Source organism: Anser anser (assembly GCF_964211835.1).
Source record: "Anser anser genome assembly, chromosome: 18".
NCBI classification, from domain to species: Eukaryota; Metazoa; Chordata; class Aves; order Anseriformes; family Anatidae; genus Anser; species Anser anser.
In genome coordinates this window covers 14,279,026-14,299,354 of record NC_139739.1, presented here as the reverse complement: position 1 = coordinate 14,299,354, position 20,329 = coordinate 14,279,026, and positions in this window count along the sequence as shown.

The following is a 20,329-nucleotide window of genomic DNA, read 5'->3' as shown; positions in this document are numbered from 1 at the left end:
GGTGAGAAGGCAAGGGTAGCTACCAGGCATACACTTCCCTCTAAACTTGGCCGAACTTGTGGTGTCCCTACCCTGAAGGGCTTTGCAGCTGGAACCCAGAGCTAAATGTGTCTCAGGCAGAATCCCATACATTTTGAGAAACTTTTGTGGAGGAAGCGATGGTTGCTAGCAGGCATGCAGCTACGTCCAAAGTAGGGCCAAAGTTGAGAGGGACGTAACGCGGAGGGGTCTTCAGCTGGTATTGACAAGCAGTTGTGTATTTGGAGCTAGCCCAGAAGTTTTGCAAAACAAGATGAGCGAAGGGAAGTGAAGGTACCCAGGCAGGTAGCTCCCTCGAAAACTGGCCAAAGTTGTCAGGTACCTCCCCTGAAGCGATCTGAGGAGAGGATCCCAAACTAAATCTGTATGTGGAGGTAGCCACAAAGGTTTGGCAAAGAAGATCAGCCAGCTGTGTGGCATTCCAGGGCAGCATTCCTAGCACAGGCAGTTTGTATGTGGTCTTGGACACTAGCTACGTGTGTCTTTATGGTGTCTGGGAGGCCACAGATAAGGGGGAGTTAACCTTGCCAGCTGAATCAGGGCTAGCTTTGGTGATCTCCGTAAGAGATCCTTCTCCTGCATCGCTTGTATGCAGGCTGGTTTTTGAACAGATGCAGCCAAATGGGAGAACCCTGAGATCTTCATGAGAAGGGATTGTCCTCTTTCTTGTGGGTCTATTCCACTGACCCAATAGGCAGCTAAAATGAATCTATGCCACTAACCCTATAGGCAGTTAATATGTTTATTTAACGTATAAATGCTATCGCAGGTATTCCTCACCAAAGTGTAGGTGAAGGTGCAGAGCTTACCAAGGAGGTGTCCCTGTCTTGGTGGAGAAGGAGCACAGAACATCGACTGCCTCTTCTAGGTTTTCAATTATTCCTTCTGCCCTCTCCCCACCCGCTCCCCCCAGCTCTCCCTTTTTCCTCACTCTAGGGTTTTGCTGTCATGAATTTTTTTACCACTACCTGCTAACACTTTTATATCCTAAGCTTATCTGTCCCACCCTGGGATGACAATGAGCATAATTTGGGCAAAAAATTGAGTATTATAATCTTCTATGTTTAGTATGTACTTCCTCAAGCTCCTTATCTTTTTAAGAGTTAACTTTAATGTTCATTTTATAAAGAATGAAGAAAAAGGTTTCACTCTGGGCACCGCAGACTTCAAGATTCTGTTCTGATGCCCAAAGAGGGTTTGGCACAGCCTGGGTACGCTGCTTTTGTTCAGAACTAAGGCATGTAGGCCCAACTTTTCCAGTGTGCTCCAGGCACCTGTCAGGACCCCCTGGGGCAGGACAGCCCAGCCGTGAGCTTGAGAGAGCTGGGCCATGGACGTCCTGGCTGCGGAGCTTCTCAGGGGCAGAGGTATGGTGGAACCAAAAGAGAGTGTTCATCTCCAGGGGAAAGAGAGAGAAGTCCGCCCTGTGGCACTTGGGGACTCCTGGACTCGCACATGCAGCACCTCGCTCAGGACCAAGCATGGGGACGCAGCTCCTTGGGAAGCCAAGGACAGGGACCGTGACCACATGGCAGCCCTGTGCTGTGAGGGGCAGTGCATATTGTGACCCAGAGTGGTGCTAGGCAACCGCCATGTCCCAGTGCAGGGCTGACAGGCACAGCCTCAGTCACCCCCAAGGCAGAGCTGGCCCCAGCCCAGACGTGCGGCTCCCAACAGGGTCCTGGGGCACCAGTGCAGGTGGGCTCGAGCTGGATGGTCTTTAAGGTCCCTTCCAACCCCAGGCATTGTAGGATTCTATGAGGGAGGCGGTGCACAAGGAATATGGGGTGGGGTGCTGATGTTTGGAAAAAGCAAAGAAACAACAAAACTAAGAGGAGATTCAAAGTAACAAAAGTGGTAGGATTGAAGGAAAGACCAAAGAAAGAAAAGGTCGTAATGCAAAGAAACACCCAAACAAAACAAAAGGAAACAAACACTGTCTATTCCATTGTTGCAGGGTTGGGAACCTACACCAATGGACACAAACGAACTAGAGCAACAGCCTTGGAGGAGTTTGAGGCAGCAAGCCGAGGTTTCAGCTGTGTTCAGAGAATGCGAAAAGGAAAGGCTCAATGAGATGCTTGGAAGGAGCCTTAAGGGGCAAACAGGACCAGACCTCAACAAATGGAGAAAAACCTGGGGAAGCTCCGTGCAATTTGAGCTAATCCGTGAGAGCTACAGGACATGCAGACACAGGCAGGTAACAAATACCAGACAGGTAAGCTGCTTTTCCAGAACTAAAGCAGGTAAGGAAAAATTTTCCCTAAGTAAAATGTGGTGGAGGCAAAGGTAGCTAGCGGGCATGTACCAACGTCCAAATTAGCCAGAATTCTCTGTTACCTAGCCTAGAGGGATCCGGGTTTAGGATCCTCAAAGAAAAAATCTCTGTTGGAGGAAGCCAAATCTTTTTTCTAGAAGCATGCCGAGGTGAGAAGGCAAGGGTAGCTACCAGGCATACACTTCCCTCTAAACTTGGCCGAACTTGTGGTGTCCCTACCCTGAAGGGCTTTGCAGCTGGTACCCAGAGCTAAATGTTTCTCAGGCAGAATCCCAAACATTTGCAGAAGCTTCCCTGGAGGAGGCAATGGTAGCCAGCAGGCATGCAGCTACCTCCAAAGTAGAGCCAAAATTGTGAGGAACTTAACGCGGAGGGGTCTTCAGCTGGTATTGACAAGCAGTTGTGTATTTGGAGCTAGCCCAGAAGTTTTGCAAAACAAGATGAGCGAAGGGAAGTGAAGGTACCCAGGCAGGTAGCTCCCTCGAAAACTGGCCAAAGTTGTCAGGTACCTCCCCTGAAGCGATCTGAGGAGAGGATCCCAAACTAAATCTGTATGTGGAGGTAGCCACAAAGTTTTGGCAACCAAGATGAGCCAGAGGCAAGAGAAGCCTCTTGGCATGCACCTCCCTCCAAAATTGGCCAATGTTGTCAGGTACGTAGCCTGAAGGGGTCTGCGGACCGAATCCACAAGTCCCTCTCTCTCTGGAAGAGCCCCAAAACTTTCACCAAGTATGCCTGGGAGGAGGAACGGGTAGCTACTGGGCATGCACGTACTTCCCAATTTGGCCAGACTTCAGGTAGATCCCCCATACGGGTGTCCTGCTTTTCCAGAACTTGTGCAGGTAACACAGAATTTTGCATAAGTACAATGTGGTGGAGGCAAAGGTAGCTACCGGGCATGTAGCAACCTCTGAATTAGGCAAAATTCTCTGTTAGCTAGCCTAGAGGGATCCGAGTTTAGGATCCACAAAGAAAAAATCTCTCTTGGAGGAAGCCAAGTCTTTTTTCTAGAAGCATGCCGAGGTGAGAAGGCAAGGGTAGCTACCAGGCATACACTTCCCTCTAAACTTGGCCGAACTTGTGGTGTCCCTACCCTGAAGGGCTTTGCAGCCGGTACCCAGAGCTAAATGTTTCTCAGGCAGAATCCCAAACATTTGCAGAAGCTTCCCTGGAGGAGGCAATGGTAGCCAGCAGGCATGCAGCTACCTCCAAAGTAGAGCCAAAATTGTGAGGAACTTAACGCGGAGGGGTCTTCAGCTGGTATTGACAAGCAGTTGTGTATTTGGAGCTAGCCCAGAAGTTTTGCAAAACAAGATGAGCGAAGGGAAGTGAAGGTACCCAGGCAGGTAGCTCCCTCGAAAACTGGCCAAAGTTGTCAGGTACCTCCCCTGAAGCGATCTGAGGAGAGGATCCCAAACTAAATCTGTATGTGGAGGTAGCCACAAAGTTTTGGCAACCAAGATGAGCCAGAGGCAAGAGAAGCCTCTTGGCATGCACCTCCCTCCAAAATTGGCCAATGTTGTCGGGTACGTAGCCTGAAGGGGTCTGCGGACCGAATCCACAAGTCCCTCTCTCTCTGGAAGAGCCCCAAAACTTTCACCAAGTATGCCTGGGAGGAGGAACGGGTAGCTACTGGGCATGCACGTACTTCCCAATTTGGCCAGACTTCAGGTAGATCCCCCATACGGGTGTCCTGCTTTTCCAGAACTTGTGCAGGTAACACAGAATTTTGCATAAGTACAATGTGGTGGAGGCAAAGGTAGCTACCGGGCATGTAGCAACCTCTGAATTAGGCAAAATTCTCTGTTAGCTAGCCTAGAGGGATCCGAGTTTAGGATCCACAAAGAAAAAATCTCTCTTGGAGGAAGCCAAGTCTTTTTTCTAGAAGCATGCCGAGGTGAGAAGGCAAGGGTAGCTACCAGGCATACACTTCCCTCTAAACTTGGCCGAACTTGTGGTGTCCCTACCCTGAAGGGCTTTGCAGCCGGTACCCAGAGCTAAATGTTTCTCAGGCAGAATCCCAAACATTTGCAGAAGCTTCCCTGGAGGAGGCAATGGTAGCCAGCAGGCATGCAGCTACCTCCAAAGTAGAGCCAAAATTGTGAGGGACTTAACGCGGAGGGGTCTTCAGCTGGTATTGACAAGCAGTTGTGTATTTGGAGCTAGCCCAGAAGTTTTGCAAAACAAGATGAGCGAAGGGAAGTGAAGGTACCCAGGCAGGTAGCTCCCTCGAAAACTGGCCAAAGTTGTCAGGTACCTCCCCTGAAGCGATCTGAGGAGAGGATCCCAAACTAAATCTGTATGTGGAGGTAGCCACAAAGTTTTGGCAACCAAGATGAGCCAGAGGCAAGAGAAGCCTCTTGGCATGCACCTCCCTCCAAAATTGGCCAATGTTGTCGGGTACGTAGCCTGAAGGGGTCTGCGGACCGAATCCACAAGTCCCTCTCTCCCTGGAAGAGCCCCAAAACTTTCACCAAGTATGCCTGGGAGGAGGAACGGGTAGCTACTGGGCATGCACGTACTTCCCAATTTGGCCAGACTTCAGGTAGATCCCCCATACGGGTTTCCTGCTTTTCCAGAACTTGTGCAGGTAACAAAGAATTTTGCATAAGTACAATGTAGTGGAGGCAAAGGTAGCTACCGGGCATGTAGCAACCTCTGAATTAGGCAAAATTCTCTGTTAGCTAGCCTAGAGGGATCCGAGTTTAGGATCCACAAAGAAAAAATCTCTCTTGGAGGAAGCCAAGTCTTTTTTCTAGAAGCATGCCGAGGTGAGAAGGCAAGGGTAGCTACCAGGCATACACTTCCCTCTAAACTTGGCCGAACTTGTGGTGTCCCTACCCTGAAGGGCTTTGCATCCGGTACCCAGAGCTAAATGTTTCTCAGGCAGAATCCCAAACATTTGCAGAAGCTTCCCTGGAGGAGGCAATGGTAGCCAGCAGGCATGCAGCTACCTCCAAAGTAGAGCCAAACTTGTGAGGGACTTAACGCGGGGGGGTCTTCAGCTGGTATTGACAAGCAGTTGTGTATTTGGAGCTAGCCCAGAAGTTTTGCAAAACAAGATGAGCGAAGGGAAGTGAAGGTACCCAGGCAGGTAGCTCCCTCGAAAACTGGCCAAAGTTGTCAGGTACCTCCCCTGAAGCGATCTGAGGAGAGGATCCCAAACTAAATCTGTATGTGGAGGTAGCCACAAAGTTTTGGCAACCAAGATGAGCCAGAGGCAAGAGAAGCCTCTTGGCATGCACCTCCCTCCAAAATTGGCCAATGTTGTCGGGTACGTAGCCTGAAGGGGTCTGCGGACCGAATCCACAAGTCCCTCTCTCTCTGGAAGAGCCCCAAAACTTTCACCAAGTATGCCTGGGAGGAGGAACGGGTAGCTACTGGGCATGCACGTACTTCCCAATTTGGCCAGACTTCAGGTAGATCCCCCATACGGGTGTCCTGCTTTTCCAGAACTTGTGCAGGCAACACAGAATTTTGCATAAGTACAATGTGGTGGAGGCAAAGGTAGCTACCGGGCATGTAGCAACCTCTGAATTAGGCAAAATTCTCTGTTAGCTAGCCTAGAGGGATCCGAGTTGAGGATCCACAAAGAAAAAATCTCTCTTGGAGGAAGCCAAGTCTTTTTTCTAGAAGCATGCCGAGGTGAGAAGGCAAGGGTAGCTACCAGGCATACACTTCCCTCTAAACTTGGCCGAACTTGTGGTGTCCCTACCCTGAAGGGCTTTGCAGCCGGTACCCAGAGCTAAATGTTTCTCAGGCAGAATCCCAAACATTTGCAGAAGCTTCCCTGGAGGAGGCAATGGTAGCCAGCAGGCATGCAGCTACCTCCAAAGTAGAGCCAAAATTGTGAGGGACTTAACGCGGAGGGGTCTTCAGCTGGTATTGACAAGCAGTTGTGTATTTGGAGCTAGCCCAGAAGTTTTGCAAAACAAGATGAGCGAAGGGAAGTGAAGGTACCCAGGCAGGTAGCTCCCTCGAAAACTGGCCAAAGTTGTCAGGTACCTCCCCTGAAGCGATCTGAGGAGAGGATCCCAAACTAAATCTGTATGTGGAGGTAGCCACAAAGTTTTGGCAACCAAGATGAGCCAGAGGCAAGAGAAGCCTCTTGGCATGCACGTCCCTCCAAAATTGGCCAATGTTGTCGGGTACGTAGCCTGAAGGGGTCTGCGGACCGAATCCACAAGTCCCTCTCTCTCTGGAAGAGCCCCAAAACTTTCACCAAGTATGCCTGGGAGGAGGAACGGGTAGCTACTGGGCATGCACGTACTTCCCAATTTGGCCAGACTTCAGGTAGATCCCCCATACGGGTGTCCTGCTTTTCCAGAACTTGTGCAGGTAACACAGAATTTTGCATAAGTACAATGTGGTGGAGGCAAAGGTAGCTACCGGGCATGTAGCAACCTCTGAATTAGGCAAAATTCTCTGTTAGCTAGCCTAGAGGGATCCGAGTTTAGGATCCACAAAGAAAAAAATCTCTCTTGGAGGAAGCCAAGTCTTTTTTCTAGAAGCATGCCGAGGTGAGAAGGCAAGGGTAGCTACCAGGCATACACTTCCCTCTAAACTTGGCCGAACTTGTGGTGTCCCTACCCTGAAGGGCTTTGCAGCCGGTACCCAGAGCTAAATGTTTCTCAGGCAGAATCCCAAACATTTGCAGAAGCTTCCCTGGAGGAGGCAATGGTAGCCAGCAGGCATGCAGCTACCTCCAAAGTAGAGCCAAAATTGTGAGGAACTTAACGCGGAGGGGTCTTCAGCTGGTATTGACAAGCAGTTGTGTATTTGGAGCTAGCCCAGAAGTTTTGCAAAACAAGATGAGCGAAGGGAAGTGAAGGTACCCAGGCAGGTAGCTCCCTCGAAAACTGGCCAAAGTTGTCAGGTACCTCCCCTGAAGCGATCTGAGGAGAGGATCCCAAACTAAATCTGTATGTGGAGGTAGCCACAAAGTTTTGGCAACCAAGATGAGCCAGAGGCAAGAGAAGCCTCTTGGCATGCACCTCCCTCCAAAATTAGCCAATGTTGTCGGGTACGTAGCCTGAAGGGGTCTGCGGACCGAATCCACAAGTCCCTCTCTCTCTGGAAGAGCCCCAAAACTTTCACCAAGTATGCCTGGGAGGAGGAACGGGTAGCTACTGGGCATGCACGTACTTCCCAATTTGGCCAGACTTCAGGTAGATCCCCCATACGGGTGTCCTGCTTTTCCAGAACTTGTGCAGGTAACAAAGTATTTTGCATAAGTACAATGTAATGGAGGCAAAGGTAGCTACCGGGCATGTAGCAACCTCTGAATTAGGCAAAATTCTCTGTTAGCTAGCCTAGAGGGATCCGAGTTTAGGATCCACAAAGAAAAAATCTCTCTTGGAGGAAGCCAAGTCTTTTTTCTAGAAGCATGCCGAGGTGAGAAGGCAAGGGTAGCTACCAGGCATACACTTCCCTCTAAACTTGGCCGAACTTGTGGTGTCCCTACCCTGAAGGGCTTTGCAGCCGGTACCCAGAGCTAAATGTTTCTCAGGCAGAATCCCAAACATTTGCAGAAGCTTCCCTGGAGGAGGCAATGGTAGCCAGCAGGCATGCAGCTACCTCCAAAGTAGAGCCAAACTTGTGAGGGACTTAACGCGGAGGGGTCTTCAGCTGGTATTGACAAGCAGTTGTGTATTTGGAGCTAGCCCAGAAGTTTTGCAAAACAAGATGAGCGAAGGGAAGTGAAGGTACCCAGGCAGGTAGCTCCCTCGAAAACTGGCCAAAGTTGTCAGGTACCTCCCCTGAAGCGATCTGAGGAGAGGATCCCAAACTAAATCTGTATGTGGAGGTAGCCACAAAGTTTTGGCAACCAAGATGAGCCAGAGGCAAGAGAAGCCTCTTGGCATGCACCTCCCTCCAAAATTGGCCAATGTTGTCGGGTACGTAGCCTGAAGGGGTCTGCGGACCGAATCCACAAGTCCCTCTCTCCCTGGAAGAGCCCCAAAACTTTCACCAAGTATGCCTGGGAGGAGGAACGGGTAGCTACTGGGCATGCACGTACTTCCCAATTTGGCCAGACTTCAGGTAGATCCCCCATACGGGTGTCCTGCTTTTCCAGAACTTGTGCAGGTAACAAAGAATTTTGCATAAGTACAATGTAGTGGAGGCAAAGGTAGCTACCGGGCATGTAGCAACCTCTGAATTAGGCAAAATTCTCTGTTAGCTAGCCTAGAGGGATCCGAGTTTAGGATCCACAAAGAAAAAATCTCTCTTGGAGGAAGCCAAGTCTTTTTTCTAGAAGCATGCCGAGGTGAGAAGGCAAGGGTAGCTACCAGGCATACACTTCCCTCTAAACTTGGCCGAACTTGTGGTGTCCCTACCCTGAAGGGCTTTGCAGCGGGTACCCAGAGCTAAATGTTTCTCAGGCAGAATCCCAAACATTTGCAGAAGCTTCCCTGGAGGAGGCAATGGTAGCCAGCAGGCATGCAGCTACCTCCAAAGTAGAGCCAAAATAGTGAGGGACTTAACGCGGGGGGGTCTTCAGCTGGTATTGACAAGCAGTTGTGTATTTGGAGCTAACCCAAAACTTTTGCAAAACAAGATGAGCGAAGGGAAGTGAAGGTACCCAGGCAGGTAGCTCCCTCAAAAACTGGCCAAAGTTGTCAGGTACCTCCCCTGAAGCGATCTGAGGAGAGGATCCCAAACTAAATCTGTATGTGGAGGTAGCCACAAAGTTTTGGCAACCAAGATGAGCCAGAGGCAAGAGAAGCCTCTTGGCATGCACCTCCCTCCAAAATTGGCCAATGTTGTCGGGTACGTAGCCTGAAGGGGTCTGCGGACCGAATCCACAAGTCCCTCTCTCTCTGGAAGAGCCCCAAAACTTTCACCAAGTATGCCTGGGAGGAGGAACGGGTAGCTACTGGGCATGCACGTACTTCCCAATTTGGCCAGACTTCAGGTAGATCCCCCATACGAGTGTCCTGCTTTTCCAGAACTTGTGCAGGTAACACAGAATTTTGCATAAGTACAATGTGGTGGAGGCAAAGGTAGCTACCGGGCATGTAGCAACCTCTGAATTAGGCAAAATTCTCTGTTAGCTAGCCTAGAGGGATCCGAGTTTAGGATCCACAAAGAAAAAATCTCTCTTGGAGGAAGCCAAGTCTTTTTTCTAGAAGCATGCCGAGGTGAGAAGGCAAGGGTAGCTACCAGGCATACACTTCCCTCTAAACTTGGCCGAACTTGTGGTGTCCCTACCCTGAAGGGCTTTGCAGCCGGTACCCAGAGCTAAATGTTTCTCAGGCAGAATCCCAAACATTTGCAGAAGCTTCCCTGGAGGAGGCAATGGTAGCCAGCAGGCATGCAGCTACCTCCAAAGTAGAGCCAAAATTGTGAGGGACTTAACGCGGAGGGGTCTTCAGCTGGTATTGACAAGCAGTTGTGTATTTGGAGCTAGCCCAGAAGTTTTGCAAAACAAGATGAGCGAAGGGAAGTGAAGGTACCCAGGCAGGTAGCTCCCTCGAAAACTGGCCAAAGTTGTCAGGTACCTCCCCTGAAGCGATCTGAGGAGAGGATCCCAAACTAAATCTGTATGTGGAGGTAGCCACAAAGTTTTGGCAACCAAGATGAGCCAGAGGCAAGAGAAGCCTCTTGGCATGCACGTCCCTCCAAAATTGGCCAATGTTGTCGGGTACGTAGCCTGAAGGGGTCTGCGGACCGAATCCACAAGTCCCTCTCTCTCTGGAAGAGCCCCAAAACTTTCACCAAGTATGCCTGGGAGGAGGAACGGGTAGCTACTGGGCATGCACGTACTTCCCAATTTGGCCAGACTTCAGGTAGATCCCCCATACGGGTGTCCTGCTTTTCCAGAACTTGTGCAGGTAACACAGAATTTTGCATAAGTACAATGTGGTGGAGGCAAAGGTAGCTACCGGGCATGTAGCAACCTCTGAATTAGGCAAAATTCTCTGTTAGCTAGCCTAGAGGGATCCGAGTTTAGGATCCACAAAGAAAAAAATCTCTCTTGGAGGAAGCCAAGTCTTTTTTCTAGAAGCATGCCGAGGTGAGAAGGCAAGGGTAGCTACCAGGCATACACTTCCCTCTAAACTTGGCCGAACTTGTGGTGTCCCTACCCTGAAGGGCTTTGCAGCCGGTACCCAGAGCTAAATGTTTCTCAGGCAGAATCCCAAACATTTGCAGAAGCTTCCCTGGAGGAGGCAATGGTAGCCAGCAGGCATGCAGCTACCTCCAAAGTAGAGCCAAAATTGTGAGGAACTTAACGCGGAGGGGTGTTCAGCTGGTATTGACAAGCAGTTGTGTATTTGGAGCTAGCCCAGAAGTTTTGCAAAACAAGATGAGCGAAGGGAAGTGAAGGTACCCAGGCAGGTAGCTCCCTCGAAAACTGGCCAAAGTTGTCAGGTACCTCCCCTGAAGCGATCTGAGGAGAGGATCCCAAACTAAATCTGTATGTGGAGGTAGCCACAAAGTTTTGGCAACCAAGATGAGCCAGAGGCAAGAGAAGCCTCTTGGCATGCACCTCCCTCCAAAATTAGCCAATGTTGTCGGGTACGTAGCCTGAAGGGGTCTGCGGACCGAATCCACAAGTCCCTCTCTCTCTGGAAGAGCCCCAAAACTTTCACCAAGTATGCCTGGGAGGAGGAACGGGTAGCTACTGGGCATGCGCGTACTTCCCAATTTGGCCAGACTTCAGGTAGATCCCCCATACGGGTGTCCTGCTTTTCCAGAACTTGTGCAGGTAACACAGAATTTTGCATAAGTACAATGTGGTGGAGGCAAAGGTAGCTACCGGGCATGTAGCAACCTCTGAATTAGGCAAAATTCTCTGTTAGCTAGCCTAGAGGGATCCGAGTTTAGGATCCACAAAGAAAAAATCTCTCTTGGAGGAAGCCAAGTCTTTTTTCTAGAAGCATGCCGAGGTGAGAAGGCAAGGGTAGCTACCAGGCATACACTTCCCTCTAAACTTGGCCGAACTTGTGGTGTCCCTACCCTGAAGGGCTTTGCAGCCGGTACCCAGAGCTAAATGTTTCTCAGGCAGAATCCCAAACATTTGCAGAAGCTTCCCTGGAGGAGGCAATGGTAGCCAGCAGGCATGCAGCTACCTCCAAAGTAGAGCCAAAATTGTGAGGGACTTAACGCGGGGGGGTCTTCAGCTGGTATTGACAAGCAGTTGTGTATTTGGAGCTAACCCAAAACTTTTGCAAAACAAGATGAGCGAAGGGAAGTGAAGGTACCCAGGCAGGTAGCTCCCTCAAAAACTGGCCAAAGTTGTCAGGTACCTCCCCGGAAGCGATCTGAGGAGAGGATCCCAAACTAAATCTGTATGTGGAGGTAGCCACAAAGTTTTGGCAACCAAGATGAGCCAGAGGCAAGAGAAGCCTCTTGGCATGCACCTCCCTCCAAAATTGGCCAATGTTGTCGGGTACGTAGCCTGAAGGGGTCTGCGGACCGAATCCACAAGTCCCTCTCTCTCTGGAAGAGCCCCAAAACTTTCACCAAGTATGCCTGGGAGGAGGAACGGGTAGCTACTGGGCATGCACGTACTTCCCAATTTGGCCAGACTTCAGGTAGATCCCCCATACGAGTGTCCTGCTTTTCCAGAACTTGTGCAGGTAACACAGAATTTTGCATAAGTACAATGTGGTGGAGGCAAAGGTAGCTACCGGGCATGTAGCAACCTCTGAATTAGGCAAAATTCTCTGTTAGCTAGCCTAGAGGGATCCGAGTCTAGGATCCACAAAGAAAAAATCTCTCTTGGAGGAAGCCAAGTCTTTTTTCTAGAAGCATGCCGAGGTGAGAAGGCAAGGGTAGCTACCAGGCATACACTTCCCTCTAAACTTGGCCGAACTTGTGGTGTCCCTACCCTGAAGGGCTTTGCAGCCGGTACCCAGAGCTAAATGTTTCTCAGGCAGAATCCCAAACATTTGCAGAAGCTTCCCTGGAGGAGGCAATGGTAGCCAGCAGGCATGCAGCTACCTCCAAAGTAGAGCCAAACTTGTGAGGGACTTAACGCGGAGGGGTCTTCAGCTGGTATTGACAAGCAGTTGTGTATTTGGAGCTAGCCCAGAAGTTTTGCAAAACAAGATGAGCGAAGGGAAGTGAAGGTACCCAGGCAGGTAGCTCCCTCGAAAACTGGCCAAAGTTGTCAGGTACCTCCCCTGAAGCGATCTGAGGAGAGGATCCCAAACTAAATCTGTATGTGGAGGTAGCCACAAAGTTTTGGCAACCAAGATGAGCCAGAGGCAAGAGAAGCCTCTTGGCATGCACGTCCCTCCAAAATTGGCCAATGTTGTCGGGTACGTAGCCTGAAGGGGTCTGCGGACCGAATCCACAAGTCCCTCTCTCTCTGGAAGAGCCCCAAAACTTTCACCAAGTATGCCTGGGAGGAGGAACGGGTAGCTACTGGGCATGCACGTACTTCCCAATTTGGCCAGACTTCAGGTAGATCCCCCATACGGGTGTCCTGCTTTTCCAGAACTTGTGCAGGTAACACAGAATTTTGCATAAGTACAATGTGGTGGAGGCAAAGGTAGCTACCGGGCATGTAGCAACCTCTGAATTAGGCAAAATTCTCTGTTAGCTAGCCTAGAGGGATCCGAGTTTAGGATCCACAAAGAAAAAATCTCTCTTGGAGGAAGCCAAGTCTTTTTTCTAGAAGCATGCCGAGGTGAGAAGGCAAGGGTAGCTACCAGGCATACACTTCCCTCTAAACTTGGCCGAACTTGTGGTGTCCCTACCCTGAAGGGCTTTGCATCCGGTACCCAGAGCTAAATGTTTCTCAGGCAGAATCCCAAACATTTGCAGAAGCTTCCCTGGAGGAGGCAATGGTAGCCAGCAGGCATGCAGCTACCTCCAAAGTAGAGCCAAAATAGTGAGGGACTTAACGCGGGGGGGTCTTCAGCTGGTATTGACAAGCAGTTGTGTATTTGGAGCTAGCCCAGAAGTTTTGCAAAACAAGATGAGCGAAGGGAAGTGAAGGTACCCAGGCAGGTAGCTCCCTCGAAAACTGGCCAAAGTTGTCAGGTACCTCCCCTGAAGCGATCTGAGGAGAGGATCCCAAACTAAATCTGTATGTGGAGGTAGCCACAAAGTTTTGGCAACCAAGATGAGCCAGAGGCAAGAGAAGCCTCTTGGCATGCACCTCCCTCCAAAATTGGCCAATGTTGTCGGGTACGTAGCCTGAAGGGGTCTGCGGACCGAATCCACAAGTCCCTCTCTCTCTGGAAGAGCCCCAAAACTTTCACCAAGTATGCCTGGGAGGAGGAACGGGTAGCTACTGGGCATGCACGTACTTCCCAATTTGGCCAGACTTCAGGTAGATCCCCCATACGGGTGTCCTGCTTTTCCAGAACTTGTGCAGGTAACACAGAATTTTGCATAAGTACAATGTGGTGGAGGCAAAGGTAGCTACCGGGCATGTAGCAACCTCTGAATTAGGCAAAATTCTCTGTTAGCTAGCCTAGAGGGATCCGAGTTTAGGATCCACAAAGAAAAAATCTCTCTTGGAGGAAGCCAAGTCTTTTTTCTAGAAGCATGCCGAGGTGAGAAGGCAAGGGTAGCTACCAGGCATACACTTCCCTCTAAACTTGGCCGAACTTGTGGTGTCCCTACCCTGAAGGGCTTTGCAGCCGGTACCCAGAGCTAAATGTTTCTCAGGCAGAATCCCAAACATTTGCAGAAGCTTCCCTGGAGGAGGCAATGGTAGCCAGCAGGCATGCAGCTACCTCCAAAGTAGAGCCAAAATAGTGAGGGACTTAACGCGGAGGGGTCTTCAGCTGGTATTGACAAGCAGTTGTGTATTTGGAGCTAGCCCAGAAGTTTTGCAAAACAAGATGAGCGAAGGGAAGTGAAGGTACCCAGGCAGGTAGCTCCCTCGAAAACTGGCCAAAGTTGTCAGGTACCTCCCCTGAAGCGATCTGAGGAGAGGATCCCAAACTAAATCTGTATGTGGAGGTAGCCACAAAGTTTTGGCAACCAAGATGAGCCAGAGGCAAGAGAAGCCTCTTGGCATGCACCTCCCTCCAAAATTGGCCAATGTTGTCGGGTACGTAGCCTGAAGGGGTCTGCGGACCGAATCCACAAGTCCCTCTCTCTCTGGAAGAGCCCCAAAACTTTCACCAAGTATGCCTGGGAGGAGGAACGGGTAGCTACTGGGCATGCACGTACTTCCCAATTTGGCCAGACTTCAGGTAGATCCCCCATACGGGTGTCCTGCTTTTCCAGAACTTGTGCAGGTAACACAGAATTTTGCATAAGTACAATGTGGTGGAGGCAAAGGTAGCTACCGGGCATGTAGCAACCTCTGAATTAGGCAAAATTCTCTGTTAGCTAGCCTAGAGGGATCCGAGTTTAGGATCCACAAAGAAAAAATCTCTCTTGGAGGAAGCCAAGTCTTTTTTCTAGAAGCATGCCGAGGTGAGAAGGCAAGGGTAGCTACCAGGCATACACTTCCCTCTAAACTTGGCCGAACTTGTGGTGTCCCTACCCTGAAGGGCTTTGCAGCCGGTACCCAGAGCTAAATGTTTCTCAGGCAGAATCCCAAACATTTGCAGAAGCTTCCCTGGAGGAGGCAATGGTAGCCAGCAGGCATGCAGCTACCTCCAAAGTAGAGCCAAAATTGTGAGGGACTTAACGCGGGGGGGTCTTCAGCTGGTATTGACAAGCAGTTGTGTATTTGGAGCTAGCCCAAAAGTTTTGCAAAACAAGATGAGCGAAGGGAAGTGAAGGTACCCAGGCAGGTAGCTCCCTCGAAAACTGGCCAAAGTTGTCAGGTACCTCCCCTGAAGCGATCTGAGGAGAGGATCCCAAACTAAATCTGTATGTGGAGGTAGCCACAAAGTTTTGGCAACCAAGATGAGCCAGAGGCAAGAGAAGCCTCTTGGCATGCACCTCCCTCCAAAATTGGCCAATGTTGTCGGGTACGTAGCCTGAAGGGGTCTGCGGACCGAATCCACAAGTCCCTCTCTCTCTGGAAGAGCCCCAAAACTTTCACCAAGTATGCCTGGGAGGAGGAACGGGTAGCTACTGGGCATGCACGTACTTCCCAATTTGGCCAGACTTCAGGTAGATCCCCCATACGGGTGTCCTGCTTTTCCAGAACTTGTGCAGGTAACACAGAATTTTGCATAAGTACAATGTGGTGGAGGCAAAGGTAGCTACCGGGCATGTAGCAACCTCTGAATTAGGCAAAATTCTCTGTTAGCTAGCCTAGAGGGATCCGAGTTTAGGATCCACAAAGAAAAAATCTCTCTTGGAGGAAGCCAAGTCTTTTTTCTAGAAGCATGCCGAGGTGAGAAGGCAAGGGTAGCTACCAGGCATACACTTCCCTCTAAACTTGGCCGAACTTGTGGTGTCCCTACCCTGAAGGGCTTTGCAGACGGTACCCAGAGCTAAATGTTTCTCAGGCAGAATCCCAAACATTTGCAGAAGCTTCCCTGGAGGAGGCAATGGTAGCCAGCAGGCATGCAGCTACCTCCAAAGTAGAGCCACAATTGTGAGGAACTTAACGCGGAGGGGTCTTCAGCTGGTATTGACAAGCAGTTGTGTATTTGGAGCTAGCCCAGAAGTTTTGCAAAACAAGATGAGCGAAGGGAAGTGAAGGTACCCAGGCAGGTAGCTCCCTCGAAAACTGGCCAAAGTTGTCAGGTACCTCCCCTGAAGCGATCTGAGGAGAGGATCCCAAACTAAATCTGTATGTGGAGGTAGCCACAAAGTTTTGGCAACCAAGATGAGCCAGAGGCAAGAGAAGCCTCTTGGCATGCACGTCCCTCCAAAATTGGCCAATGTTGTCGGGTACGTAGCCTGAAGGGGTCTGCGGACCGAATCCACAAGTCCCTCTCTCTCTGGAAGAGCCCCAAAACTTTCACCAAGTATGCCTGGGAGGAGGAACGGGTAGCTACTGGGCATGCACGTACTTCCCAATTTGGCCAGACTTCAGGTAGATCCCCCATACGGGTGTCCTGCTTTTCCAGAACTTGTGCAGGTAACACAGAATTTTGCATAAGTACAATGTGGTGGAGGCAAAGGTAGCTACCGGGCATGTAGCAACCTCTGAATTAGGCAAAATTCTCTGTTAGCTAGCCTAGAGGGATCCGAGTTTAGGATCCACAAAGAAAAAATCTCTCTTGGAGGAAGCCAAGTCTTTTTTCTAGAAGCATGCCGAGGTGAGAAGGCAAGGGTAGCTACCAGGCATACACTTCCCTCTAAACTTGGCCGAACTTGTGGTGTCCCTACCCTGAAGGGCTTTGCAGCCGGTACCCAGAGCTAAATGTTTCTCAGGCAGAATCCCAAACATTTGCAGAAGCTTCCCTGGAGGAGGCAATGGTAGCCAGCAGGCATGCAGCTACCTCCAAAGTAGAGCCAAAATTGTGAGGAACTTAACGCGGAGGGGTCTTCAGCTGGTATTGACAAGCAGTTGTGTATTTGGAGCTAGCCCAGAAGTTTTGCAAAACAAGATGAGCGAAGGGAAGTGAAGGTACCCAGGCAGGTAGCTCCCTCGAAAACTGGCCAAAGTTGTCAGGTACCTCCCCTGAAGCGATCTGAGGAGAGGATCCCAAACTAAATCTGTATGTGGAGGTAGCCACAAAGTTTTGGCAACCAAGATGAGCCAGAGGCAAGAGAAGCCTCTTGGCATGCACCTCCCTCCAAAATTAGCCAATGTTGTCGGGTACGTAGCCTGAAGGGGTCTGCGGACCGAATCCACAAGTCCCTCTCTCTCTGGAAGAGCCCCAAAACTTTCACCAAGTATGCCTGGGAGGAGGAACGGGTAGCTACTGGGCATGCACGTACTTCCCAATTTGGCCAGACTTCAGGTAGATCCCCCATACGGGTGTCCTGCTTTTCCAGAACTTGTGCAGGTAACAAAGAATTTTGCATAAGTACAATGTAGTGGAGGCAAAGGTAGCTACCGGGCATGTAGCAACCTCTGAATTAGGCAAAATTCTCTGTTAGCTAGCCTAGAGGGATCCGAGTTTAGGATCCACAAAGAAAAAATCTCTCTTGGAGGAAGCCAAGTCTTTTTTCTAGAAGCATGCCGAGGTGAGAAGGCAAGGGTAGCTACCAGGCATACACTTCCCTCTAAACTTGGCCGAACTTGTGGTGTCCCTACCCTGAAGGGCTTTGCAGCCGGTACCCAGAGCTAAATGTTTCTCAGGCAGAATCCCAAACATTTGCAGAAGCTTCCCTGGAGGAGGCAATGGTAGCCAGCAGGCATGCAGCTACCTCCAAAGTAGAGCCAAAATTGTGAGGAACTTAACGCGGAGGGGTCTTCAGCTGGTATTGACAAGCAGTTGTGTATTTGGAGCTAGCCCAGAAGTTTTGCAAAACAAGATGAGCGAAGGGAAGTGAAGGTACCCAGGCAGGTAGCTCCCTCGAAAACTGGCCAAAGTTGTCAGGTACCTCCCCTGAAGCGATCTGAGGAGAGGATCCCAAACTAAATCTGTATGTGGAGGTAGCCACAAAGTTTTGGCAACCAAGATGAGCCAGAGGCAAGAGAAGCCTCTTGGCATGCACCTCCCTCCAAAATTGGCCAATGTTGTCGGGTACGTAGCCTGAAGGGGTCTGCGGACCGAATCCACAAGTCCCTCTCTCTCTGGAAGAGCCCCAAAACTTTCACCAAGTATGCCTGGGAGGAGGAACGGGTAGCTACTGGGCATGCACGTACTTCCCAATTTGGCCAGACTTCAGGTAGATCCCCCATACGGGTGTCCTGCTTTTCCAGAACTTGTGCAGGTAACACAGAATTTTGCATAAGTACAATGTGGTGGAGGCAAAGGTAGCTACCGGGCATGTAGCAACCTCTGAATTAGGCAAAATTCTCTGTTAGCTAGCCTAGAGGGATCCGAGTTTAGGATCCACAAAGAAAAAATCTCTCTTGGAGGAAGCCAAGTCTTTTTTCTAGAAGCATGCCGAGGTGAGAAGGCAAGGGTAGCTACCAGGCATACACTTCCCTCTAAACTTGGCCGAACTTGTGGTGTCCCTACCCTGAAGGGCTTTGCAGCCGGTACCCAGAGCTAAATGTTTCTCAGGCAGAATCCCAAACATTTGCAGAAGCTTCCCTGGAGGAGGCAATGGTAGCCAGCAGGCATGCAGCTACCTCCAAAGTAGAGCCAAAATTGTGAGGAACTTAACGCGGAGGGGTCTTCAGCTGGTATTGACAAGCAGTTGTGTATTTGGAGCTAGCCCAGAAGTTTTGCAAAACAAGATGAGCGAAGGGAAGTGAAGGTACCCAGGCAGGTAGCTCCCTCGAAAACTGGCCAAAGTTGTCAGGTACCTCCCCTGAAGCGATCTGAGGAGAGGATCCCAAACTAAATCTGTATGTGGAGGTAGCCACAAAGTTTTGGCAACCAAGATGAGCCAGAGGCAAGAGAAGCCTCTTGGCATGCACCTCCCTCCAAAATTAGCCAATGTTGTCGGGTACGTAGCCTGAAGGGGTCTGCGGACCGAATCCACAAGTCCCTCTCTCTCTGGAAGAGCCCCAAAACTTTCACCAAGTATGCCTGGGAGGAGGAACGGGTAGCTACTGGGCATGCACGTACTTCCCAATTTGGCCAGACTTCAGGTAGATCCCCCATCCGGGTGTCCTGCTTTTCCAGAACTTGTGCAGGTAACAAAGAATTTTGCATAAGTACAATGTAGTGGAGGCAAAGGTAGCTACCGGGCATGTAGCAACCTCTGAATTAGGCAAAATTCTCTGTTAGCTAGCCTAGAGGGATCCGAGTTTAGGATCCACAAAGAAAAAATCTCTCTTGGAGGAAGCCAAGTCTTTTTTCTAGAAGCATGCCGAGGTGAGAAGGCAAGGGTAGCTACCAGGCATACACTTCCCTCTAAACTTGGCCGAACTTGTGGTGTCCCTACCCTGAAGGGCTTTGCAGCCGGTACCCAGAGCTAAATGTTTCTCAGGCAGAATCCCAAACATTTGCAGAAGCTTCCCTGGAGGAGGCAATGGTAGCCAGCAGGCATGCAGCTACCTCCAAAGTAGAGCCAAAATTGTGAGGAACTTAACGCGGAGGGGTCTTCAGCTGGTATTGACAAGCAGTTGTGTATTTGGAGCTAGCCCAGAAGTTTTGCAAAACAAGATGAGCGAAGGGAAGTGAAGGTACCCAGGCAGGTAGCTCCCTCGAAAACTGGCCAAAGTTGTCAGGTACCTCCCCTGAAGCGATCTGAGGAGAGGATCCCAAACTAAATCTGTATGTGGAGGTAGCCACAAAGTTTTGGCAACCAAGATGAGCCAGAGGCAAGAGAAGCCTCTTGGCATGCACCTCCCTCCAAAATTGGCCAATGTTGTCGGGTACGTAGCCTGAAGGGGTCTGCGGACCGAATCCACAAGTCCCTCTCTCTCTGGAAGAGCCCCAAAACTTTCACCAAGTATGCCTGGGAGGAGGAACGGGTAGCTACTGGGCATGCACGTACTTCCCAATTTGGCCAGACTTCAGGTAGATCCCCCATACGGGTGTCCTGCTTTTCCAGAACTTGTGCAGGTAACACAGAATTTTGCATAAGTACAATGTGGTGGAGGCAAAGGTAGCTACCGGGCATGTAGCAACCTCTGAATTAGGCAAAATTCTCTGTTAGCTAGCCTAGAGGGATCCGAGTTTAGGATCCACAAAGAAAAAATCTCTCTTGGAGGAAGCCAAGTCTTTTTTCTAGAAGCATGCCGAGGTGAGAAGGCAAGGGTAGCTACCAGGCATACACTTCCCTCTAAACTTGGCCGAACTTGTGGTGTCCCTACCCTGAAGGGCTTTGCAGCCGGTACCCAGAGCTAAATGTTTCTCAGGCAGAATCCCAAACATTTGCAGAAGCTTCCCTGGAGGAGGCAATGGTAGCCAGCAGGCATGCAGCTACCTCCAAAGTAGAGCCAAAATTGTGAGGGACTTAACGCGGGGGGGTCTTCAGCTGGTATTGACAAGCAGTTGTGTATTTGGAGCTAGCCCAAAAGTTTTGCAAAACAAGATGAGCGAAGGGAAGTGAAGGTACCCAGGCAGGTAGCTCCCTCGAAAACTGGCCAAAGTTGTCAGGTACCTCCCCTGAAGCGATCTGAGG